This window comes from Ruditapes philippinarum, unplaced genomic scaffold (genome assembly GCF_026571515.1).
Source record: "Ruditapes philippinarum isolate M1 unplaced genomic scaffold, ASM2657151v2 ctg10751_1_1_1_1, whole genome shotgun sequence".
In the NCBI taxonomy this organism is placed as follows: domain Eukaryota; kingdom Metazoa; phylum Mollusca; class Bivalvia; order Venerida; family Veneridae; genus Ruditapes; species Ruditapes philippinarum.
The window spans coordinates 1-27504 of NW_026864831.1; the positions used below are offsets into that span (position 1 = coordinate 1).

Sequence of the window (27504 nt, forward strand, 5' to 3'; positions counted from 1 at the left end):
GATATTTTTAGCACCTACTCCATATGATTGTACATTTGAGAATCAGCAACAACCAATATGTAGTTGGACTCAGGACACCTCTGACCAGTTCAACTGGACACCAAAAGTGGGCAGTACTGGTTCACTCAACACAGGACCAACTTTTGATCATACATTACAAAATAGAAATGGTAAGGAAATCAATAATCAGTTTGAATAACAAGAATGTCAATAATTTAATGGGATTAAAATTTAAATTCTATTATGAAGGCAAAGGCAAGTCAAAGGCAGTTCAGACTGTGGATAAGTTAGTTAACACTTTTCTGTTTTATTAAAAGATTGTTTTATTAGCTCACCTGAGCACGAAGTGCTCAAAGGTGAGCTTTTGTCATCACTCTGCGTCCGTCGTGCGTCGTGCGTCCTTCAAAAAATGGCGTCAAACTTTTCAAACAACATCTACTCCTAAACTACATGGCCAATTGCAACCAAACTTTACAGAAATGATCCTTAGGTGGACCCCTTTCAAAGTTGTTCAAAAATTTAAATTCCATTAAAAACTCTGGTTGCCATGGCAACCAATAAGAAAAACTTAAAAAATCTTCTTCTAAAAAACCGTAAGAGCTTGAGCTTAGATATTTGGCATGAAACATCTTCTAATGAGTGCCTACCAAGTTTGTTCAAATCAAAGCCCTAGGGTCAAAATTGGCCCCGCCCCAGGGGGTCATTGATTTTCCCTATATGCATATAGTAAAAACTTAAAAAATCTTCTTTTAAAGAACTCAAAAAGCTAGAGCTAAGATATTTAGCATGAAACATGTTCTAATAGGTGTCTACCAAGTTTGTTCAAATAAAAGCCCTGGGGTCAAAATTGGCTCCGCCCTGGGGGTCATTGATTTTCTTTATATGTGTATAGCAAAAACTTAAAAAATATTCTTTAAAAAAACCCAAATAGCTGGAGTTTAGCTATTAAGCATGAAACATCTTCTAGTGAGTGTTTACAAAGTTTGTTCAAATAAAAGCCCTAGGGTCAAAATTGGCCCCGCCCCAGGGTGTCTTTGATTTTCCCTATATGCATATAGTTAAAACTTAAAAAATCTTCTTTTAAAGAACCCAAAGAGCTAGAGCTAAGATATTTAGCATGAAACATCTTCTAATGCGGCATCATACTTGCGGCCACCTTTATTAAGCGACTTTTTTATTGAGCGGCCGCATAAAATCCCTCCCGATGATATTTACTATTTAATTTAATTCCATTAAACGACTATTTTATATCGCGGCCAGCGGCCACTGAATGTCGGCCCAAATGTACAAAATTAAGTGTTAAAGTATCTATTAAACGGCCGTGACAAACAATCCTCCCTGCGGGCAGTCTCACCTGTGTAATCAGCGAGTAGGTTAGATGTGTACAAGCAAACAAACAAATAATTTTCATGGTCATTGGTCACAAATAATTGTCGTTTAAAAACGAAATGAATAACAATTGCAATCGTTTCAAAATCGGATTTTCCGATCGTACTATTTATTGTGACATATTTTGTCAGAGCAATAACGTATCACAACACCGCTTTTGCATAGTTTTGTCATGTGCTGAGATTGACCTCCCTTATCGAAAATGATGTCGGATCGAGCGAAAAAAGACAGACAACTAATAAGACCGGATAAATTGTATGAGGAAATCGTGCATGGAATTGAGTCTGAGTAAATAGCAAATGTCATCGATTGTAGTCGAAATAAAATCTTGAAACCTAGTAGACTAAACATTACAATGCCGAGCCTTTCATTGCTGATGGTGTAGACCTGTGCTCATCTGATGCTTTACAAAATACATGTAGTATCCCATTAAATATGACCCTTCGACAAAAAAGGCAAAAAAATCCTAGATCTCTAAAAATCTTATTGAATTTGTAATCGGGGTAGTGTGAAAACTAATTGTTGAAAAAATCAAGAAGTTTATTAAAACTCATTGCATAAATAATTATCTGGAGCTCTGGCTGATGATTCTAAAGTATGTTCAGCAGGAGATGTGTATGAACATATTAAAAATATAAGACAATATGCTTTGTATCATGGTCAAAATGACCTGTTTACAGTATTATGAGCGTAAAACACATTTGTACACAAATTTCTACTAAAAATCAAAAACAAACAATATTGATGACTTTTTTTTTAAAAAAGGCATAAATGTAATTATAAAACGGTAATACATACATAATATTGTATAGTTTTTGTTTTTATAAAAAAGATGTTATTATATCTATGACTTGTAATAAAAAGTCTCGAATTTTCCAGAATTCTATTGAGAGACCACTTTATTAAGAGACCACTTTTTGGCAGTCCCTTGAGTGGTCTCTTAATACAATGTCGACTGTATATATATATATATATATATATATATATATATATATACATGCATACATATACAACCAAGTTTGTTCAAATAAAAGCCCTGGGGTTAAAACTGGCCCCGCTCCAGGGGCCTATATACAGGTGAGCGACTTTGGGCCATCATGGCCCTCTTGTATGAAGACATATCTTGATTTTTTTAGGGGGTGGCATTTAGTAGGATGCTGCCACAGAATTAAAAATATATTTGTATTATTATTAACATGCTGCATGTTTTGTTTTATTCACTTAGATCTTTAAATTATCTCAATGTAGTTGATATCAAGTGATAGATTATGATTCTTTCTATGTGTTTTAGTATCATGATTCCTGAGCAAGACCTTAAAACATAAGTACATGTACAAAAACAATCTTTTAAGGGTTTCTATAAATTACTTCCATGTAATGTTATGTGCTGATTTATTTTGTTTCTCTAATTAATTTGGAGGTTTATGGTGAAAATATACTTGTAATGATTAAAACCATACACTCTATAAGTTGCCACAATATGAAGATAATTTTAGTTTCATTAAAAAACTGACAATTTTTTTGAAGTTCACCTGAGGACAAATTGTCCTCAACTAATGAGCTTCTGTGATGGCCCATTGTCTGTGTGTCTGTCTGTGCATCCATACGTCAATAATTTCTTTAAACAACCGCTCCTCCTAAACCATTTTGCAAAATTTGTTAAACTTTGCTGGGATGTTCCTTGCAAAAAAGCTCTACCAAAAATGTTCAAAGAATTAAATTCAATTAAGAACTCTGGTTGACATGGCAACTGAAAGAATACACTTAAAAGATCTTCTTGTGACAATCAAAAAAAGCTAGAGCTTAGATATTTGGAATAAAACATCTTCTAGTGGATTTCTACCATGATTGTTCAAATAGAACCCCTTGGGTCAAAATTGGCCCCACCCCAGGGGTCATTGATTTTCCATAAATGTATACAGTAAAACCTAAAGAAAAATCTTCTTGTGAAAATCCAATAGAGGTAAAGTTTAGATATTTGGCCTTAAACACTTTCTAGTGGATGCCTACCAAGTTTGATCAAATGAAACCCCTAGCTCCAAAATTGGCTTGGCACCAGGGGTCATTGAGTTTTCTTATATGTACTATTGATTAGTATTTTTTGTGATATTTTGATTTTCTCTATTTTTATACGCCCGTTTGGAAAACGGGACGTATTATGGGAACGCCCCTGGCGGGCGGGCGGCATCCAATTTTGTCCAGTGCATATCTCCTACATGTTTGGAGGGATTTTAATGAAACTTCATAGAAATGTTCACCACTATGAGGAGCAGTGTCGCGCAAATGAATCAGGTCTCTAGGTCAAAGGTCAAGGTCACACTTAGAGCTCATTGAAAAATGCTTGGCCAGAGCAAAACTTCCACATGTATAGAGGGATTTCAATATTACTTGGCACAAATGTTCACCATTGTAAGGCGGAGTGTTGTGCGCAATATTCAGGTCCTTGCGGCCAAGGTCAAGGTCACAAATAGAGGTCAAAGTTCAGATAAAAATATGAAGATGTGTATAGTATATGGACCATTTAGTCATCATTTATTGAGGGATTGTAACACAAACTGTCATTATCAAGACTATGGCTGTGATACATATAATTTAGGTCAATATATACAAGGTCAAGGTCACTAAAGATGATGAAATATTCAGATTTTGTCTGGAGCATATCTCCTACATGCATGGAGGGATTTTTGGAAAATTTAATAGTAATGTTCACTATTATGAGAAGCCATGTTACGCACATGAACTAGGTCTCTAGGTAAAAGGTCAAGGTCACACTTAGAGCTCATTGAAAAACGCTTGTCCGGAGCAAAACTTCCACATGCATAGAGGGATTTCAATATAACGTGGCACAAATGTTCACCATTGTGAGGCAGAGTGTCGCACACAAAATTCAGGTCCCTGCAGCCAAGGTCAAGTTCACACATAGAGGTCAAAGTTTAGATAAAAATATGAAGATGTGTATAGGGACAATTTAATCATCATTTATTGAGGGATTGTAACACAAATGGTCACTATCATGACTGCGGCTGTGACACATGTACTTTAGGTCAATATATGCAAGGTCAAGGTCACTAAAGATGGTAAAATATCCAGATTTTTTCTGGAGCATATCTCCTACATGTATGGAAGAATTTTTATAATACTTTATGGAAATGTTCACCACCATGATATGTATTGCTCTATGCATGATCCAGGTCTCCAGGTCAAAGGTCAAGGTCACACTTAGAGCTCATTGAAAAACGCTTGTCCAGAGCAAAACTTCTACATTCATGGGGGATTTCAATATAACAAATGTTCACCATTGTGAGGCTGAGTGTCACATGCAAAATTCAGATCCCTGTGACCAAAGTCAAGGTTACACATAAGTAAGTAAGTAAGTAAGTAAGTAAGTAAGTAAGTAAAGTCTTTATTTAATGAGGCTACACATTTGGTTTCCCAATCTTCCATGTGGGCCTCAAAAACATAAATATACATAAAATATACATAATTTACATCATGGTTATACAGTAAAGTTTTCAAAATACATATACACATGAAAACACAAAATATAATAATATATTACTTTATGAAACAATAAATAATTAAAAACACAATACATATTCAAAATACATGTACAATGCATGAACATACATTACTTTACACTAAATCTATGTAAGATCAAGGTACTTGAGAGAGATTCCAACTGATATAGGATGCTTGAAATTTTCCAACAGTTTCAGATTTACGTATGGAGAGAGGGATATTATTCCATAGTTTGGGGCCCGAGTAAGTCAGAGATTTTCTAAAAATTTCTTTTTTTGGTTTAGGTATAAATAAATCTGAATTTTTTGCTGACCTTAGGTTACGTTCATGTTTTTGGTGAATAAATTGAAATTTGTTTTTCATGTACTTTGGAAATGAAGCATTGTTTAATGATTTATACATAATGACAGCTTTCTTGTATCTTATTCTTTCATCAAATTTTATCCAATTTAATTCATTAAATAATTCAGTAGATGGGGCATCATAACTTTTGTCAAGAATGATTCTTGCAGCTCTTTTCTGAAATTTTATTATATCCATAATCTGTTCATTGTTACAGTTTCCCCAGACTGTACAACAATAATCTAAATGTGGTAAGATATAAGCATTAAAGAACAGTTTTCTTGTATTTACATCAAGGTACTGTTTTATTCTTAGAAGAAGGTACAACTGAGTATTGCATTTCTTTAACGTCTTATCTACTTGGGTTTTCCACTTAAGGTTATTGTCAATATGAACACCTAATAACTTTTCCGTTTCAGTAAATTCAATTTCATGTTCTTGCAGGTGTAGTGGTTGTAATTGTTGTTTATTATTATTATTGGATGACAGGTTCATTGCTTTTGTTTTCTTTGCGTTTAGCATCATTGCATTCTGTTTGCACCACAGATTTACATTGTCAAGGTCAGCTTGGAGTTTATCATGTAAATCTTGTATAGAGAGACCTGCTGCTGTAAGAGTAGTGTCATCAGCAAAAAGATCTGCCTCTGAGGTTTTCAAATAGAGTGGTAGATCATTTATATATATGATGAAAAGCAAAGGTCCAAGGACAGATCCTTGAGGTACCCCTGATATAACTGATGCTGATTTTGATAGGTTGCCACATACACTGACCTTCTGTGATCTATTTTCAAGATATGATGTAAACCAAGTAATTGCAGAAGAAGAAATTTGATAAAAATGAAGTTTTTGGATGAGTAACTTATGATTTACAAGGTCAAATGCCTTTGACAAGTCAAGAAAGATTGACACATAGAGGTCAAAGTTCAGATAAAAATTTGAAGATGTGTATAGGGACTATTTAGTCATCATTTATTGACCAGGATTGTAGCACAAATGGTAACTACCATGACTACAGGTGTGACACATTTAATTAAGGTTAATATTTGCAAGGTCAAGGTCACTGGAGATGATTAAATATCCAGAATGTCTCCGGAGAATATTTTCTACATGCATGGAGGAATTTTAATGTTACTTTATAGAATTGTTCACCACCATGAGACGTAGTGCCCTGCACATGAACCAAGTCTCTAGGTCAAAGGTGAAGGTCACAGAAAAACGCTTGTTTGGAGCAAAACTTCTACATGCATAGAGGGATTTCAATATAATTTGGCACAAATGTTCATCATTGTGAGACTGAGTACCGTGCATAAAATTCAGGTCCCTGCGACCAAGGTCAAGGTCACACATCCTGTGCATATCTTCCCTACTGATTTGTTTTAAGGTTCATTTAACAACACAGTGCCAAGAATAAAAACTTGCTTGCTAGATAACACTTATCCATAATGCCCCCATCTCCATCTAAAGCTTTCGTAAACGGGCGTATTTTGTGACTATGGCACCCTTGTTTGAGAATAGTGACAGGCTGAACTGTTTAATAAAATGGCTGCCAGAGTGCTAAAATTAGAAAATAACAACAGATTTACAACATTTTAACCACTGGTTCAATTTTGAAACAATTCTTTTAACACAAAAATTTCCTTGGTGACAAAATTGTTCACATTACACTGGCCCTTGATTTCATATTGTGCTTCTGTATATCTTTTTAACTTTTGAATGAATTGTCTTCTGACTTGAACAACAATCTTTAAGAATAAACCTTTAAGTTAACTAGACAGACATTCACTCATAAATGACTTTGATGTTGAAGGTAAAGTTATTGATTTTTTTTTTTGCTGTTTTTGGCAATAACTTTGTTATTAATGAGTGATTGTCTTCATATTAAAACACAACATTATTTAGGAAATGACCTTTATGTATATCAAACTCAAATTGACCATGGCTCATTTATGACATTGACCTTGAAGGTGAAATTAATGAATTTTTCACAGATTTTTTATGTATTTGACTATTACATAGTAAATAATAAATTGATAATTTTCATGCTTGGAAAAAACAACCTTTTGGATTATACCTTCAAAAAGGTTGAACTGACCTTGACTTTGAGCTTTAACATGACCATGACCATCGGGCATGAGGGTCAAATGATTGAATTTTGGTTGAATTGTCATAATTTTTTGATTGATTTCTTCTTGGACAAAAGAAGACTTGCATATTGAATTAATGAAATGTTACATTGAATTGACCCATCTGTAAAAATCAGTGAAATTCTCTGGGTTTTTTCTGCAACTGGCTATAACTTTGTTTGTTTTTATATGCCCGAAAGAATTCGGGCATATAATGTTATACCCCTGGCGTCCGTCCGTCTGTCTGTCCGTCAGTCCGTACGTCTGTTCGTCCGTCAGTCCGTCCGTCCGTAAGCAATTTGGTTTCCGGAGCATAACTTAAGTTCCATTTGGCCCTAAGTATTCAAACTTCATAGGATGATTGTCCATATTGGGTAGAAGACCCCTTTTGATTTTGGGATCACAAGGTCAAAAGGTCACGGTCACTATGTCCTTAAAACTGAAAACAGTGTCCGGAGCATAACTTAAGTTCCATTTGGCCGACAGTGTTCAAACTTCATAGGATGATTGTCCATATTAGGTAGAAGACCCCTATTGATTTTGGGGTCACAAGGTCAAAGGTCAAGGTCACTATGACCTTAAAACTGAAAACAGTTTCCGGAGCATAACTTAAGTTCCATTTGGCCAACAGTGTTCAAACTTCATAGGATGATTGTCCATATTGGGTGGAAGACCCCTATTGATTTTGGGGTCAAAGGTCAAGGTCACTATGACCTTAAAACTGAAAACAGTTTCCGGAGGATAACTAAAGTTCCATTTGGCCCACAGTGTTCAAACTTCATAGGATGATTGCCCATATTGGGTTGAAGACCCCTATTGATTTTGGGGTCACAAGGTCAAAGTCACTATTTCTTAGAAATTGAAAACAGTTTCTTTAGCATAACTTCAATTTCATAAGTTCAATTTGGCCCACAATATTCAAACTTCATGGGATAATTATCCATATTAGATAAAAGACTCCTATTGATTTTGGGGTCACAAGGTCAAAGGTCAAGGTCACTATGACCTTAAAACTGAAAACAGTTATCGGAACATAACTTAAGTTTCATTTGGCCCACTGTGTTAAAACTTTGTAGTATGATTGTCCATATTGGGTAGAAGACCCCTAATGACTTTTGGGTCACAAGGTCAAAGGTCAAGGTCACTATTACCTTAGAACTGAAAACAGTTTCTGGGGCATGACTTAAGTTCCATTTGGACCACAATATTGAAACTTAAAAGGAGGATTGTTTTGTGAAGGAGGTAAAACTTTATTTAATTCCCATGTCTTAGAAATGTTTCATCTTTACTTAAAAAAATAAAATCATTTTCGGGCATATAATGCTCCGCCTAGCGGTGCTCCTGTTATATGTCGCCTTGAAAAGACGACATATAGGGGTTACTTTTATTGGCAGCGTTGTTGTTGGAGTCTGCATTCCGTAAGGCTTGTCAGGAGCATAACTCAATCACTATAAGTAGAATTGACTCAAAACTTACTCTGCACTTCTTATTTTTATGCCACCGCAGCATCTGCGATGCGGTGGCATATAGCAATTCACCTGTGTGTGTGTGTGTGTGTGTGTGTGTGTGTTTGTTTGTTTGTGTGTGTGTGTGTGTGTGTGTGTGTTATATATATTATATAGTGAACTTAAAAAATCTTCTTGTAAAAAACCACTAGTCCAATTTCAACCAAACTTGGCAGGATTGATCCTTGGGTGAAGGGCTTCCAAAGTTGTTCAAAGAATTTCATTCCATGCTGAAGTCTGGTTGCCATGGCAACCAAAAGGAATTATAAGAATACATTTAAAAAAATCTTCTTGTAAAAACCCAAAAGGCCTAGAGCTTAGATATTTTGCATAAGGCATTGTCTAGTAGACCTCTACCAAGATTGTTCAAATTATAGCCCTGGGGTCAAAATTGGCCTGGCCCTTGGGTCATTGATTTTCACTATATCTACATATAGTAAAAACTTAACATGCCTTCTTGTAAAGACACAAAAGGCCTAGAGCTTAGATATTTTGCATAAGGCATTGTCTGGTAGACCTCTATCCAGATTGTTCAAATTATAGCCCTGAGGTCAAAATCGGCCCCACCCCAGGGGTCATTGATTTTCACTATATCTACATATAGTATAAACTTAACATGCCTTCTTGTAAAGACACAAAAGGCTAGAGCTTAGATATTTTGCATAAGGCATTGTCTGGTAGACCTCTATCCAGATTGTTCAAATTATAGCCCTGAGGTCAAAATCGGCCCCGCCCCGGGGGTCATTGGTTTTCTTTATATGTATATAGTATAAAAACTTATAGTAAAATTGTAAAAAAAATTCTTCTAGCAATTGACAAATGCTAGAGGTTAGATATTTTGCATGAAACATTGTGAAGTAAACTTCTAGCAAGATTGTTCAAATTATAGCCCTGTGGTCAAAATTGTCCCCGCCCTGGGGGTCATTGATTTTCATTATGTACATATAGTACAAAAATAAAAGATATTTTTGTCTGAAGGTTCAAGGCATTGATGCTTTGATGTTTGCTATATTATATCATCTATAGGTCCTCTACCAAAGTTGTTCAAATTTTTCCAAAGGTGTCAAAATTGGCCCTGCCCGGGGGCATTGATTCTCATTATGTACACATAGTAAAAACAGAAAATAAAACAAATATTTTATGAATGGGAGAAAGCTACAGCTTAGATATTTGACTTGAAATGTTGTTTCGTGGACCTGTATCAAGATTGTTTTGAATTAAACTCTTGGGTCCAAAATTTTGCCATACCCAAGGGGACAGTGACCTACTTTCTTGTCCTTTGGTGTACAGCTATGAAATTTGAACCATGTGCACAGATTAAGATGTAAAGTGAACTTTGATTTCATCTGACCTAGATTTTGACAAAGTGTCTTTCTGTGTTGTCCTTTGATGATGTCATGAAATTTAGGCTGTGTGAAATATGACCTTCACCATCAAATTCGCTAGACTTGAGTGCATTGATATATTCATACTCTGATCTTTTATTGAGTTAACAACAGATTTAACCACTAATCTGATAATAAGAATAAGATAGGTCAGGGATCTATGCATTATGACAATCTTCAAAATTGTCTAGAAACAAAAAAATCTGTTCCTACACTACTATTTAGTGTTGTATTAATGCGGTGGCATAGCAATTTTCTCAAATACAATCTTGTTTTAGTTATTGTCCTTTAGCGGTGTTTATATAAATAACCTTATATATAAGTGACAGAGCTATACAGTTCACAAGGCAACACATCCGACTCAGGGAGTTCTAGTTTAATAAATGGATAAACTTCATAATTAGAACATGTTTTAGGTCAGAACATTCTTCTATATCAAATTCAAATTGATCTTGACTAATGTATGACCTTGACCTTAAAGATTAAATTATTGAATTTGATAAATTTGACTATAACCTGACTATAACCTGGTAATTAATAAGTGGATTAATTTCATACATGGACAAAACAACCTTTAGAACAACACCTTCAAAAAGGTTGAACTGACCTTGCTTTTGAGTTTTAAATGTCTATTCTAGGATTTGATAAACAGGGGTGAGGGGGGGGGGGGGTATTTATCAAAAGTTGAGAATTGATTACATTTGTTGATCTTTTTCCTTCTTTCTCTATGTAAAATTTTCCCCCTGCCTCTGAAAAAATAGGGGGGAATTCTCAAGTATATGGATGAACCCCAATCCCCCATCCTAGAATAGACACTGGATATTGATCATGAAGGTCTAATTATTAAAATTTGGTTAAGTTGTCATAATTTTTATGCCCCCGCCATGTAATGGCCGGGGCATATAGTGTTACCCTGTTCCGTCATTCCGTCCTTCCGTCCTTCCGTCATTCTGTCATTCCGTCATCATCAGTTTCCGTTCATTATCTTAAGAACGGTTGCACACATTCAACTCAAATTTGATATATGAATATGTCATGACAAAATACAGGTCAAGTTCGAATTTGGTCATGGTTCGATGATTTTTGACAGAGTTATGCCCCTTTTACTTTGAAAATAATATGAAATTTCAGTTTCCGTTCATTATCTCCCCAACGGTTCAACACATTCAACTCAAACTTGACATATGGCTATGCCATGACAAAATACAGGCCAAGTTCAAATTTGGTCATGGTTCGATGATTTTTGGCAGAGTTATGCCCCTTTTACTTTGAAAATAATATGAAATTTTCAGTTTCCGTTCATTATCTCCCCAACGGTACAACACATTCAACTCAAACTTGACATATGGATATGTCATGACAAAATACAGGTCAAGTTGGAATTTGGTCATGGTTCGATGATTTTTGGCAGAGTTATGCCCCTTTTACTTTGAAAATAATATGAAATTTTCAGTTTCCGTTTATTATCTCCCCAACGGTACAACACATTCAACTCAAACTTGACATATGGATATGTCATTAGAAAATACAGGCCAAGTTCGAATTTGGTCATGGTTCGATGATTTTAGGCAGAGTTATGCCCCTTTTACTTTGAAAATAATGTGAAATGTTCAGTTTCCGTTCATTATCTCCCCAACGGTACAACACATTCAACTCAAACTCAAGACATATGGATGCGTCAAAAGAATGCGCAGGTCATGTTCAAATTTGGTCATGGTTCAATGATTTTTAGCAGAGTTATGCCCCTTTCACTTTGAAAGTAATATGAAATTTTCAGTTTCCGTTTATTATCTCCCCAACAGTACAACACATTCAACTCAAATTTGACATATGGATATGCTTTTGGAATGCCCAGGCCAAGTTCGAATTTGTCATGGTTCAATGATTTTTGGCAGAGTTATGCCCCTTTCACTTTGAAAATGATATGAAATTTACAGTTTCTGTTCATTATCTACCCAACAGTGTTACATATTCAACTTAAATTTGACATATGGATATGTCAAAGGAATGGGCAGGTCAAGTTGATATTTGGTCATGGTTTGATGAATTTTTTTGCAGAGTTATGTCCCTTTCACTTTGAAAATAATATAGATACATCTCTAAGGAATAAGCAGTTTAAGTATGAATTTGGTTGTGGTTCAATGATTTTAGACAAACTTATCTTTCCTGAATGTTGGAAAAATTTTGTACTTTCAGTTTCAGCACTCATACTTTTAGCCATTATTTTGGCTACAAATATGAAATATGTTATTTTTAAAAGGTTAAGACTGAATAATTTCAGTGTCTTGAACATTGTATGAAAATGGTTTGTGTTAACATTTTAAAGTTTTAAGGGCTTTGAACATAAAATGAAAAAAATAATTAACGCACCATCTGAAATTTTGGCTGCATGCGGGGGCATCCGTGGCATGATGACACATTTCTAGTTTATTAATATTCTGATTTGATTCATATGTTGACAAAACAACACTTGTGACCAAACAGACATTTTGAATAATACAGATATGACCTTAATAACCTTTAAATTTCCTTGGCTGTCAATGTCAAATGTTTGGATTTTGCTTATATTATCTTAGATTTGTCATTTATTGTGTTGCCTTGAAAAAGGCGACATAATTGCTTAAAAGTGGTTACTTGTGTTGTAACAGGGGTTATTCTCACCTGATTTGTTTTGACGTGGGAGGGGAACCTTTTTCTTTTTGTGACACTGTCTTTATTGGGACCTTATATTATTGTAAAACTCAAGATTCTGTTTTTCTCTTGTTTATTTTCTTCCAGTAATTTTCTTAGTAAAAACGCTGTAACGAAAGTTGGTTCCACAAAATAATTTTATTTCAAGCAAAGCATATCTATCTTTACAATCATCACAGTAATATAATATCACAATAATATAATAAGAAAGATTTAATATTGGGAATTATACTCGCTTATGTCTTACAAATGAGAGGACATAGAACGGAATATCTATATAAATTTTGTAACTATAAAATCAAAATTATTTAAGAAAAACAAAAATTATAAATATGAAAATAAATTAATTTCTTACCTGTAACGAAAGTTGGTTCCACAAAATAATTTTATTTCAAGCAAAGCATATATAAAAATGAACCCTAGGGTTACCCTTAAATATGCTTTGGTTGTTAAGCTTGGTTTCCATGATGACCATAGCAACTTAATCCAGACAGCAATGAACCAACATGTTACAGGACAACAAATTTAATTACCTATAAGGTGTTAACAACCTTTTATCAATTTAGAATTACATTGACAAGAAACATAAAAGGGCTATCACTTAAATTCTTACACTTAAGGGGTATTTGTTGAACAATATGCTTGTAATAAACATAATAAACTTTTATAAACATTATATTCATCAAACTACATAAAAAGAAATAACAGTACATAATAAATGGTTAAAAGAATTTATGCCTATACAACAACTACATTAAAAGAAAAACATGTACATAATCGTTGTTACAGTGTTGGCATCCCCTTATGCTTGTCTGGAGCATAAGTCAGTCATTATAAGTCAGATTGACTTCAAACTTGGTATGCATGCTTCTTATAATGACTTGAAGTGCAGTACACAAGAACCGGTACTCTGCATTTCTTACTTTTGAGTTATTGCCCTTTGTTAATTTTCATATTTTATTTTTGTCCAGGCCATTTCTCTCCTTAAGTATAAAAGCTATGGTTTTTAAACTTCATATGATTATAGATCTCAATAAGAATAAGTGCAGTGTACAAGAACCGGTACTCTGCACTTCTTATTTTTTAGTTATAACCCTTTATTAATTTTCATACTTTATTTTTGTCCAGGCCATTTCTCATAAATTATCAAAAAAATATGGACTTGAAACTTCAAAGGATGATAGATCTTATTGATAAGTGCAGTGTACAGAAACTGCTGTTCTGCATTTCTTATTTTTGAGTTTTGCCCTTTGTTAATTTTCATATTTCATTTTTGTCTTGGACATTTCTTTTAAACTATATTGTTCACAAGGCGACACATCCAACTCGCGGAGTTCTAGTTTATGGAAATAATTCATACTTTGACAAAACAACATAAGTGTGACTAGACAAACCTATTAAAATGAAAAAAGGAATCACTTTTTTCTTTTCTTCAGATTTGTTAAAACCGTTTATTTGTTTGCTTTTAGAAAATGTAAGAAAAAGTCAAGTGTTCAGAATAAATACTCCTGTCTGGCTGTGGCTCTTAATATTTCATTCATATGATAACTCAGACATAAAAACATGGTAAATATGAAAAAGTAGTTAAGGAAATACACTACCAAAATAGGGCATTATTAGGAGAGGCGTTTAATAGGAATTTTATGGTAGTTTAGCAATTACCAATATTTGCTTAAAAGTAGTTCAGTATAAGCAAGGATCATAGCTACCAGTTGTTACAAACATTTTTAAGTTTATTATAAAAAGATGCAAATGTATGAAAGAAATTCTTTACTGGGTCTTGAACTCATGATCATCAGAGCTTTCAACCTGAATTTTGAGCGAAAGAATAAATTCCAGTTATCATAGATTGCACCTTTAGTAACAAAGCTAGTTGTACACTCAACAATGACATATTATTATTCCTTCAACAAATTCAAAGACACATATTTGAGCAGAATAAATATAAAGATAATCAACTGCTTTCTTTAAGTCTTATACTGACTGAATAGCTAACAGTGCCTAAACCATGACGGGATGTGCTGTCTGATCTTTGTCCAGACAAGTGACATGTTAAGTTAGTTGCTTCCAACAGGCTAATTGTTAAAATATGACAAGCTTGCTGAATAAATGTTTTAGAAAAATTATTTTGGTTTTTGAACTTTTTTCTTTTATTAATTTCTAGTCCCTGGAGTACCTGGTGTTGCTTATATCCTTAAAGCTGCATGCAGGGGACCCCACATTTGTGAAGAACAATGTTGTTGGCTGTAGAGTGATCAGGGTTTTGACAGAACTGGATATTCCAAGTTTCTGATAGACATAGAGGAAAGAATCTTCCAGGCAACTAATGCCCCCTATACCATCATCAACAGTAATGGAGGTCAAGGTCAAGGAAATGCTCTGGTGAGAAACTTTTATCTTATTTTTGGTTTTGTTACTCTCCTTTCTTTAACCAAAGCAACAGATAAGGTGCGTATTTGCCTATTTACACAATTAATTTTATAAAATATGCAATTGATTATTTAAGAGAGAAGAAACCCTTGCGTATTGTCATTTTCGTCACCGTAAAGTTAATCTGTCGTATGCTTGTTGTTTTTGACCAATAATATTGATATGCATATTATCCGAATATTCCCAAATCAATGTTAACTAATCAACGGTTTCCGGTCTTCGACGTTCCCCGGTCTCCAAAGCCGACTAAGCCATTTCAATAAAGCATGAGACCCTTGATTTGTCTACTCAGGTCGATGGTCTTCAAAGACCGGCAGAATCTGTTTATTTTGCCGAGACCATCAATAAGTAGGTCCCAGCTGTATCAATCGACACTTCGAAAGCAATATGGCATCAAACAAAAGGGAAAATAATTTGAAACATAACGGTTGTAAATAATCAAAAATCAGTCAGAAAATGAACTTGTTAAAAATATTATGAAATATAACATAGAGCATTTTATATAAAGCATAAAACAATTGTGAAAAGTTCTAGTAATTTGTTAATCTTATTTTCTTTATCATATTCTTATCTTCATAATTGAATTCCCAATTGATCTTGAAATCACAGGGTATAGAGTTTTGGAATACCCAATTAAATGGAGCCAATACCCAATTCCAAAGGAAATGATGGAGTAATACCCAAATCACTTTAAAAGCTTATCTGTTGCTCTGTTTAACTGAATTCATTGTCCTGCTTTGAAACAGTCCATTCAAACATTTAAATAGTTTGCATTATCAAGATGTAAAATAATGCTACAATGGTATAGCTATAAGCCTTCACAGACATGCAGGCTGACCTTGCTCTATACTTGCCACCTATGATAATCTTTTCTGATGCAATAGGTTAAGTCTTAAAACAGTCTACATATTTTAATAATTTTTCATTACGTAATTTGGCTTTTGTGACTTGGTAGATTAAAATCCTGATTAAATCTTTGTCAGTTTTATATGACAAGCCAGACAATGACTTTATGAATGAAATGTCAGTGGTTACCTAAAATTAGGTTTATGCTATTGTCTAAAATATTGATTTTAATGATGTGTTGGGCTTATGCATGTCACTTGCTGTTAAACAGAAAAGTATTAGGTTGACTACAATGCAAGGGGCACATTTGTTTTAGAACCTCTGACACTGTGACTTATCTGCATGCTTTCTTACTTTCATAATATCATTGATATCACATTCACAGTGGTAAGTAGAATGCACCTGACAAATGACAGCCTTCTCCCTTGACTCCTTATGTCCCTTGTGATCTAATGGTTAAAATTAGGACTGGGAATTTTATTTAAGAAATAATATATCCCAAACTGTGATTTTATTGCTCAATAACATCACTGTTTGGAGTTCGGATGCGGGGAATTATATCACGAGGGCGTAGCCCGAGTGATATAATGATGCGCATCCGAACGACAGGCAGTGATGTTATCAAGCAATAAAATCACCGATTTGGATATATTATTTCGATTCTAACACGATATCAACAAATAAATGCTGCCGTACATGATAATTAGCTAAATTGCGCCTGATTTGTTTTCGTACTTATTGTCAGCGCGTCACATTTTTAGTGGTTACGTCACGTGTATAATGATTACGTCACATGTCTAAATATAGAACGTCAAACAGTGATTTTATAGCATAATAACACACACTTTCGGTTCTTCTTTGTTCAATAGGGAAAAATGCAGGTCGTGTTAGAATCTAATATTTGAAACTCTACCAAATATTTGAACATTGAGAAACGAATACGAATATTTGAAGAAAAAAAAGTTTTTCTGTTTGTTTCGGGCATATTATGTAATACCCCCTGGTGTCCGTCTGTTACCAATTTGGTTTCCGGAGCATAACTTAAGTTCCATTTGGCCCACAATATTCAAACTTCATAGAATGATTGTCAGTATTGGGTAGAAGACTCCTATTGATTTTGGGGTCACAAGGTCAAAAGTCAAAGTCACTATCGCCTTAAAACTGAAAACAGTTTCCAGAGTATAATTTAAGTTCCATTTGGCCCACAGTATTCAAACTTCATAGGATGATTGTCCATATTAGTATTCATAGGATGATTGTTCATATTGGTAAGAAGACCCCTGTTGATTTTAAAGTCACAAGGTCAAAGGTCAAGGTCACTATCACCTTCAAATTGAAAACAGTTTCCAGAGCATAACTTAAGTTCCTTTTGGCCCTAAGTATTCAAACTTCATAGGATGATTGTCCATATTGGGTAAAAGACCCCTATTGATTTTGGGGTCACAAAGTCTAAGGTCAAAGTCATTATTACTTTAAAACTGAAAACAGTTTCCAGAGCATAACTCAAGTTCCATGTGGCCCACAATATTCAAAATTCATAGGATGATTGTCCATATTGGGTAGAAAGCCCCTATTGATTTTGGGGTCACAAGGTCAAAGGTCAAGGTCTCTATTAGCTTAAAACTGAAAACAGTTTCTTGAACATAACTCAAGTTCTGTTTGGCCCACAATATTCAAACTTCATAGGATGATTGTCCATATAGGGTAACAGACCCCAATTTATTTTTGGGTCACAAGGTCAAATTCAAGGTGGCTATGGACCTTTCCGGTGTTTACAGTTTTATGTAAATTGGCTAACTTGTTATCCAATCGCTACAGTGAGATAATACATAGTCACTGGTTGACCTGGTTTGCACAAAAGAACACGTGCTTATGTTTGTGATACTGTTTGTGAGCAGTTGACCTAGCAATGAATGGAAAAGGTGTGGCTAAATGTCCCGCTACGAAAAACCGGAAAGGTCCATTACCTCAAAACTGAAAGCAGTTTCCAGAGCATAACTTAAGTTCCATTCGGCCCACAATATTCAAACTTTATAGCATTGCTATTTGAAGGGGGTGATACTTTATTTAATAAATGTAAAGTCTTACAAATGCGTCATCCTTGCTTTAAAAAAAAAACCTTTTGGGCATATAATGCTCTGCCTAGCGGTGCTCTTGTTCTTTTTGTGCACCCACTTTGGGGTTTGTGGCATTTAGATTAACCCTTGTCCATCCTTCCGTCCATCCTTCCCTCTGTTCTCTTTTGTGTAGCAAGTAGCTCAAAAGTATTTGACCTAGAGTCCTGAAACTTTACAGGAATGTTAATCAGCATATGTGGTTGTGCCCCTTGATATTTTTGTGTGGATATATATAGAAATTTTAGAGCTTTTGCCCTTGACTTATTAAAAATTTGCAATTTTCAACTTCTGTGGCACATAACTCAAAAAGTATTTGACCTAGTCATGAGATTTTACAGGAATGTTGATCAGCCTGTGAAGTTGTGCACCTTGGGTTTTGCTTGTGGATTTATTCTGTTTTGTCAAAGTTATTGTGCTTGACTTAGTAAATATTTGCAATTTTCAACTTTGTCACATGTAGCTCACAAAGTATTTGACCTAGGGTCATGAAACTTTACCGGAATGTTGATCAGCAAGTGTAGATATTGCACCTCAGTATTTTCATGTGGATTTATTTAGTATTTGCAGAGTTATGGTTCTTGACTAGTAAAAATAAGCAATTTTCAACTTGTGTCACAGGTAGCTCAAAAACATTTTGACATAGTGTCCTAAAACTTTAAGGGAATGTTGATCAGCATATGAAGTTGTGCACCTGGGGTTTCGCTTGTGAATTTATATGTTTTGTCAGAGTTACTGCCTGCAAGTGTCAGTTTGTGTCATGTGTAGCTGAAAATGTAATAATTTTATTGCTGAAATTTTTTTTAATTAACTTGGCACATGTGATCACCATATTGAGAAGATGTGCAGAGCGCAAGATTTTGGTTGCTTACCCCAAGGTCAAGGTCACACTTAAAGGTCAAACTTTAAAATGTCTTTCATATTATAAAGCCTACATTTTGTGTCCACTCATTACTTTTAAAATGCCAAAAAGTTTTTGAAATAACTTGGCATGAATGATCACCATAATAAGAGGATTTGCATAGCTCAAGAATTTAGTTGCTACCCCCAAGGTCAAGTCACATTTAAAGTTCAAACGTTAAAAAGTCTTCATTTTTTGATAAAAAGTGTACATTTTGTGTCCACTCCATAACTTTTTAACTGCTGAAATTATTTTTAAATAGCTTGGCACAAATGATCACCATAATGTGATGTGCAGGTCTGCTATCCAGAAGGTCAAGGTCACACTTTCAGGTCAAATGTTAAAGTCTACATTTTGTGTCCACTCCATAACTTTTTAACCACTGAAATTTAAAAAAAATAACCTGGCACAATTGATCACCATTTTAAAAACATGATTGTGCAGAGTGCAATAATGGACCTTTCCGGTGTTTACAGTTTAATGTAAATTGGCTAACTTGTTATCCAATCGCTACACTGAGATAATACATAGTCACTGGTTAACCTGGTTAGCCCAAAAGAACACGTGCTTATGTTTGTGATACTATTTGTGAGCAGTTGACCTAGCAATGAATGAAAAAGGTGTGACTATAAGTTCCGCTATGAAAAACCAGAAAGGTCCATTGAGTTACTTCCCCCAAGGTCAAGGTCAAACTAATGGGTCAAATGTATGAAAGTCTACATTTTATGTCCCTTCCATAACTTTTAAATACTTATGTATCATGGTTATATGTTCTCAATAACTTTTTACTTTATGAAAGATTTTAAATGACTGCAAATAAACACCATCATGAGACAATGTACTTATGATATGCATGGCACAACATCACGGTCATGGTTGGTAACAGGTCAAAAAGTACACATTCATGCTCACTGTGGAAGGGGATTTAGCTGTCCTGACTGCCTTGTTGGACTGTATAATTACATTATAAGTTATTGCCATTTGTTACTTTGTCTTGTCCAGTGCATAACTTGAAAAATAGTCATTGGAATTCAATACAACTTCATGCAATGGTCATTTAGCGCATTGAGAGGAAGTGCAGTGCTAAAGAAACGCAACTCTATCTGGATTGATTACAGAATAATTCAATAAAACTTTATGAATGGTCAACCACAGTAAAAGGAAATTCAGTATACAAGAACCACAACCTAGCTTAAATTGCCCACAACCATAACTCTATTTCAATTCTTTTACACGGTATTCTTTTACTAGTTACTTCCTCATTTCAGAAGTTACTTGCGGGGGCATTAATCTAGTGATAGCTCTAGTTGTAATGGTTCTATTCAGTTGTTTAGTATCTTTATTATTTATATAATTGTTTGAAATATACATTGCTAGTTTTTAACACATTTCTTTGTCCTATTTTGAAACATTCTTTTGTTATATGATAACCTTTTGTGTTATTAACACATATATTGATATATTAAAATATTTGTAATTTGTTAACAAACATCTGAGCATCACTGTAATAACTTATGTTGAAGTTTGTGTACCACCTCAAATATTTTTTGAGTCCAATCACATCTGGCTTTAAACTTTGAACACTTGTTTACCATAATAAATATGCCCCCAACCTGAAGACTGGAAGGGGTAACTCTATCAAACATTTTAAAAGAATTATGCCATTTTTTTTTACTTAAAATTTATTTTAAAGTTTACGTGCCACCTCAAATATTTTCAAAGGCCATCGACTTTAATGGCTTTGAAACCTTGCACATTTGTTAACCATTATGCACCCAACCTTCGCACAGGAGGAGATATTATGCATTTTGACAGAATTATGCCCCATTTTCAAATTAGAATTTTAGTTAAAGTTTGCTTACGACCTAAAATATTTTCATATTCCATTGACATCTGGCTTTGAAATTTTATACACTTATTTGAAAATATGATAGGTCACTCTCCAAGGCCAAGTAACATGGACTTAAAAAATTTGTTTGCCTTTTCACATCCTTTCCTTCTGACCGCTCTTGTAAAGTTATTTTTAACTCTTTAATTCAAAATGAATATAAATATATATCAAGGTTAATGTACCTTTAATTAAAGCAATTGTAAATGAAGTGGCATTTGCATTATCTACAATGATATAGGAGTAGATCTTTTCAGAAATGTCTTCTTTGAGTGCATGTGTGATTGTATATTTTTGTTTCTCCTCTAAGGAGTAGTGGCAACATTTCGGGATCACTTCTCCGTCGTCTGTCTGTCCGTCCGTCTGTCACAAAACTTGTCCTACTCCTCATAAACTACTGGTGCAATTTCATCCAAACTTTACAGGAATGATCAGTAACTAGTCTAGTTGTGCATATTGTCAGCATTTTCCGGTTCAATGATTTTTGTTAGAGTTTTGGCCCTTTAATAATTTTTAGCTTGACTATTCGATAAGAATAAGAGCTATTGTAGTCACCCGAGCGTTGGCGTAACCACATATGTTAAAGTTTTTGTAATAGTTAAAATATTTTCAAAGTCCATATGGCATATGACATATGGCTTTGGAACTTTGCACACTTGTTCACCATCATTACCCCAACCTGTAAACAGGAGGAGGTAATTGTATCAAGCATTTTTTTTACTATCAAGCACTTATAATAGTCGAGCGTTGCTGTCCTACCGACAGCTCTTGTTATTTTTAAAGTTTGTCCGGACTACTTCTCTTATACCACGAATGCAATGTCAATGAAACTTTACAGGATTGATCTATAGCTCAAGTCCTTGCACATATTGCACGGGTTTTCCGGTTGAATGCTTTTAGGCCGAGTTATGGCCCTTTGTTAAAAAGGTGTTTTTTTCTGTGTGTTGCCAGATACACAAAAGCTTGTCCGGACTACTCCTCATAAAGTACTGGTGCAATTTCATCCAAACTTTACAGGAATGATCAGTACCAAGTCTAGTTATGCATATTGTCAGCATTTTCCGGTTCAATGATTTATATCAGAGTTATGGCCCTTTAATAATTTTTAGCTCACCTGTCACAAAGTGACAGGGTGAGTTTTTGTGATCTCTTTTCGTCCGGCGTCTGTCTGTCGTCCTTCCGGCGTCCGCCCGTTAACTATTGCTTTAAATGACATCTCCTCATAAACCACTGAGCCAATTTCATCCAAACTTCACAGGAATGTTCCTTTGTTGGTCACCTATAAAAGTTGTTCAAAGAATTTAATTCCATGCAGAACTCTGGTTGCCATGGCAACCGAAAGAAAAATCTTTAAAAATCTCATTTTAAAGAACTGCAAGAGCTAGAGCTTAGATATTTGGCATGAAACATCTTCTAATAAGTGTCTACCAAGTTTGTTCAAATAAAAGCCCTGGGGTCTAAATTGGCCCCGCCCTGGGGGGTCATTGGTTTTCTCTATATGCATATAGTAAAAAGTTAAAAAATCTTCTTTTAAAGAACTGTAAGAGCTAGAGCTAAGATATTTGGCATGATGATGAAACATCTTCTAGTGAGTGTCTACCAAGTTTGTTCAAATAAAAGCCCTGGGGTCAAAAATGGCCCTGCCCCGTGGGGTCATTGATTTTCCCTATATGCATAAAGTAAAAACTTAAAAAATCTTCTTTTAAAGAACTGTAAGAGCTAGAGCTTAGATATTTGGCATGAAACATCTTCTAGTGAATGTCTACCAAGTTTGTTCAGATAAAAGCCCTGGGGTCAAAATTGGCCCCGCCCCAGGGGGTCATTGATTTTCCCAAATGCATATAGTAAAAACTTAAAAAATCTTCATTTAAAGAACCGTAAGAGCTAGAGCTAAGATATTTGGCATGAAACATCTTCTAGTGAGTGTCTACCAAGTTTGTTCAAATAAAAGCCCTGGGGTCAAAATTGGCCCCGACCCGGGGATCATTGATTTTCCCTATATGCATGAAGTAAAAACTTAAAAAATCTTCTTTTAAAGAACCCAAAGAGCTAGAGCTTACATTTTTGGCATGAAACATCTTCTAGTGAGTGTCTACCAAGTTTGTTCAAATAAAAGCCCTGGGGTCAAAAATGGCCCCACCCTGGGGGTCATTGATTTTCCCTATGTGCATATACTAAAAACTTAAAAAATCTTCTTTTAAATAACCCAAAGAGCTAGAGCTAAGATATTTGGCATGAAACATCTTCTAGTAAGTTTCTACCAAGTTTGTTCAAATAAAAGCCCTGGGGTCTTAATTGGCCCAGCCCTGGGGGGGTCATTGATTTTCTCTAAATGCATATAGTAAAAAGTTAAAAAATCTTCTTTTAAAGAACTGTAAGAGCTAGAGCTAAGATATTTGGCATGAAACATCTTCTAGTGAGTGTCTACCAAGCTTGTTCAAATAAAAGCCCTGGGGTCAAAATTGGCCCTGCCCCGTGGGGTCATTGATTTTCCCTATATGCATCAAGTAAAAACTTAAAAAATCTTCTTTTAAAGAACTGTAAGAGCTAGAGCTTAGATATTTGGCATGAAACATCTTCTAGTGAATGTCTACCAAGTTTGTTCAGATAAAAGCCCTGGGGTCAAAATTGGCCCCGCCCCAGGGGTCATTGATTTTCCCTATATGCATATAGTAAAAACTTAAAAAATCTTCATTTAAAGAACCGTAAGAGCTAGAGCTAAGATATTTGGCATGAAACATCTTCTAGTGAGTGTCTACCAAGTTTGTTCAAATAAAAGCCCTGGGGTCAAAATTGGCCCACCCCCACCCAGGGGGTCATTGATTTTCCCTTTATGCATATAGTAAAAACTTAAAAAATCTTCTTTTAAAGAACCCAAAGAGCTAGAGCTAAGATATTTGACATGAAACATCTTCTAGTGAGTGTCTACCAAGTTCGTTCAAATAAAAGCCCTGGGGTCAAAATTGGCCCCGCCCGGGGGGGGGGGGGGGTTCAATGATTTTCCCTATATGCATATAGTAAAAACTTAAAAAATCTTCTTTTAAAGAACTCAAAGAGCTATGGCTAAGATATTTAGCATCAAACATGTTCTAATGGGTGTCTACCAAGTTTGTTCAAATAAAAGCCCTGGGGTCAAAATTGGCCCCGTCCCAGGGGGGTCATTGATTTTCCCTATTGCATATAGTAAAAACTTAAAAAATCTTCTTTTAAAGAACTGTAAGAGCTAGAGCTAAGATATTTGGCATGAAACATCTTCTAGTGAGTGTCTTCCAAGTTTGTTCAAATAAAAGCCCTGGGGTCAAAATTGGCCCTACCCCGTGGGGTCATTGATTTTTTCTATATGCATATAGTAAAAACTTAAAAAATCTTCTTTTAAAGAACTGTAAGAGCTAGAGCTTAGATATTTGGCATGAAACATCTTCTAGTGAATGTCTACCAAGTTTGTTCAGATAAAAGCCCTGGGGTCAAAATTGGCCCCGCCCCAGGGGGTCATTGATTTTCCCTATATGCATAAAGTAAAAACTTAAAAAAATCTTCATTTAAAGAACCCAAAGAGCTAGAGCAAAGATATTTGGCATGAAACATCTTCTAGTGAATGTCTACCAAGTTTGTTCAAATAAAAGGCCTGGGGTCAAAATTGGCCCTGCCCCAGGGGGTCATTGATTTTCCCTATATGCATATAGTAAAAACTCAAAAAATCTTCTTTTAAAGAACCGTAAGAGCTAGAGCTTAGATATTTGGCATGAAACATCTTCTAGTGAATGTCTACCAAGATTGTTCAAATAAAAGCCCTGGGGTCAAAATTGGCCCCAGGGGGTCATTGATGTTTCCCTATATGCATATAGTAAAAACTTAAAAAAAATTCTTTTAAAGAACCCAAAGAGCTAGAGCTTAGATATTTGGCATGAGACATGTTCCAATGGGTGTCTACCAAGTTTGTTCAAATAAAAGCCCTGGGGTCAAAACTGGCCCATGTGTGACGCCGTAGTTGTTGGGGCGTTACTCTTTAACCCATATCTCAATATAAAAGTAAGACGATAGTTTAAGAAATAATTCCAACTTTATTTAGCAGTCACAATTTCGATATGTATCAATATACAGTATTACGCATAATGTGTATCAATATTAAAATAATACAATTTCAATGCATATGTAATTATGTATATTAAACAGAGAAGATTGAAATAACATAAAGTTAAAACAAAATAAACAATTGACTAATTAACTAATATTGTACATACTAAATGAACATATTTCATTTTCAAAAATTTAAGCTTTAAAACAAATTAACAAACTATTTTATTGGGAAATTAGTCTATATTAATAGAACAATTTTATACTTTTTTAAAAACAACTAATTTTGGGGAAAAGCTGTTTAATTTAAACACTCGCTTAACAAGTTACAAGAAGTACCAAGTGAAAATCATCCATGAAGATAAGATTATAATGATTGACAAACAAAAATTAAAACCTTAATATTAAGTATGAACTTTTCTTTTTAAACCTTATGTTAAGTATATCTAAAAGAGTCAGTAAATTGCATTACTTGAAACAAATCTATCTTCATGTATGATATCAAAATAGATTGAAAATTCCTCTTAAAGGAAATAATAGAATGTACAAAATTCATGTTCATTATATCTATGTACAAAAACATTCACTATTCAATATTGCTACTTAAAAATTATTGAAACAAGAGTTTATTGTAAAATGAAAAATTTACTTTAAACAAGAAAAGAATAATAAAAGAGAACTTACCTATATAAAAGTAAGACGATAGTTTAAGAAATAATTCCAACTTTATTTAGCAGTCACAATTTCGATATGTGACTTGCTGTGTGTGTGTGTTTGGTTTGTTTACCCTCGCCACCGGAATGAACCATATGGGCCAGCACATACTTCATTTAAAACTTGCTTAATTTATTTGGGAACTAATTTAATTTGTCTACAGTTTTATCGGTACATGTGTTTACGTGTGTGCCATAATTCCTACCACAAGTTCGTATAAAAGTACGTAACCCATGATAGGAATAAGATGGGATTGCTCCCATACTAAGTTAAAATGACGTGTATTTAAAAAAAAAAGAACAGCATATTTAAATTACCTAAGGTTAAAAGGGCCGAGACGTTTATAAAAAGCACCGTCTCTTATAACAGGTCAACTTTTATAATATTCTATGATTAAAATAAGAGAAAGAAAGTCTTGTTAAAGCAATGTCAGGAACGCATTTTCCCAATTCAATGTGGCTTGTTATTAAAGGTCTAATTTGATCAGATACATACACAAAGGAGTGTCAGAATATTAAAAAACAAGTTTGTTTTAGTGTGGAAAAGATAGATTTTAATAGTTTTCTAGTATATTTCGCCCGAACACCTGCTTAGTTAAAGATGTTATTATTGGTCTAAAAGTGATAATGCCTCCTTTGTTCTCATTGGCCGAAATTTCTTTGTTTACAAAATAAGGAGGTCAATCCGGTTTTGTGATAATTTGCAAATTTTCTTAATTTTCGGATTGACCTATATCGACAAGTTTGTCGCGCGAACGTGATAGAGATTTAGCAGGTGCCCTTAACACTCCATTGTATAGTATCTGTACAACTATTAACAAATAAGGATAAAACCACTAAAAACTTATAAAATAGCAATTATTTTAAATCAATGGTCTAATATAGATTAGAAAATTCCCAAAATATGGCTATAAGTAATATCTTTGTTACCCTTAATGTGATGAGGTGACCTTTTTTAACAAATATAAGGCCACTTCATACTTGAGTGTATGCGTATAACTTATGCTCCATATGGGGGAACACATACACTTTTATGTTTTATATACAGGACAAAGAGAAGAAGTAAAAATAAACACAGGGCGGGGGAGTAAGGATATTTACACTATATGGAGTCTTTTAACATTAAGGGTAACGGTAGCCTTCCTTCCCAATTTTGTTCGACCACTTGATTTACATTTTAAAACAATATCTGGCATGTAGACCCAATTAAGATAAATTGATTAAAATTTATAATATCACATTGTACTTCCGTTTCACGGCCACTTCCTAGGGCCACAAGTAAAAATATATAAATATTAAGATTATGTAATATAAATATTTACAATTAAAAGTATAAGTCTACATGCCTAGACAACCTTTAAAACTAAAAGAGTTAAGTGTAGGTTTGCAACACCGTCCGCGTCCGTCCGCGAAATGAGGATTCGAAAAACAACTTGGTTAATAAGTAAATATTATCTCAATCATAGCAGTAATAGAAATTCTACTGGCAACCTCACAGGATATTGTATACCACATTTTACCCAGTGAGTCTAACCATCCCACTGAAAGTAAAACTCCCTCCCGATAAAGGCGAAGGATAGATGT

General features: G+C 34.5%; 1 long non-coding RNA gene across 1 annotated transcript in view; it reads left to right on the forward strand.

Moving 5' to 3' along the window:
* The first annotated feature begins 11 nt into the window (after positions 1–11).
* The window catches only part of LOC132726965 (uncharacterized), a 59321-nt gene continuing 31828 nt past the window's right edge, over positions 12–27504 (forward strand). The window contains exons 1-2 of the long non-coding RNA XR_009625274.1: positions 12–170; positions 15119–15336. This is a non-coding gene — a long non-coding RNA (uncharacterized LOC132726965). The remainder of the gene's footprint in view (positions 171–15118; positions 15337–27504) is intronic.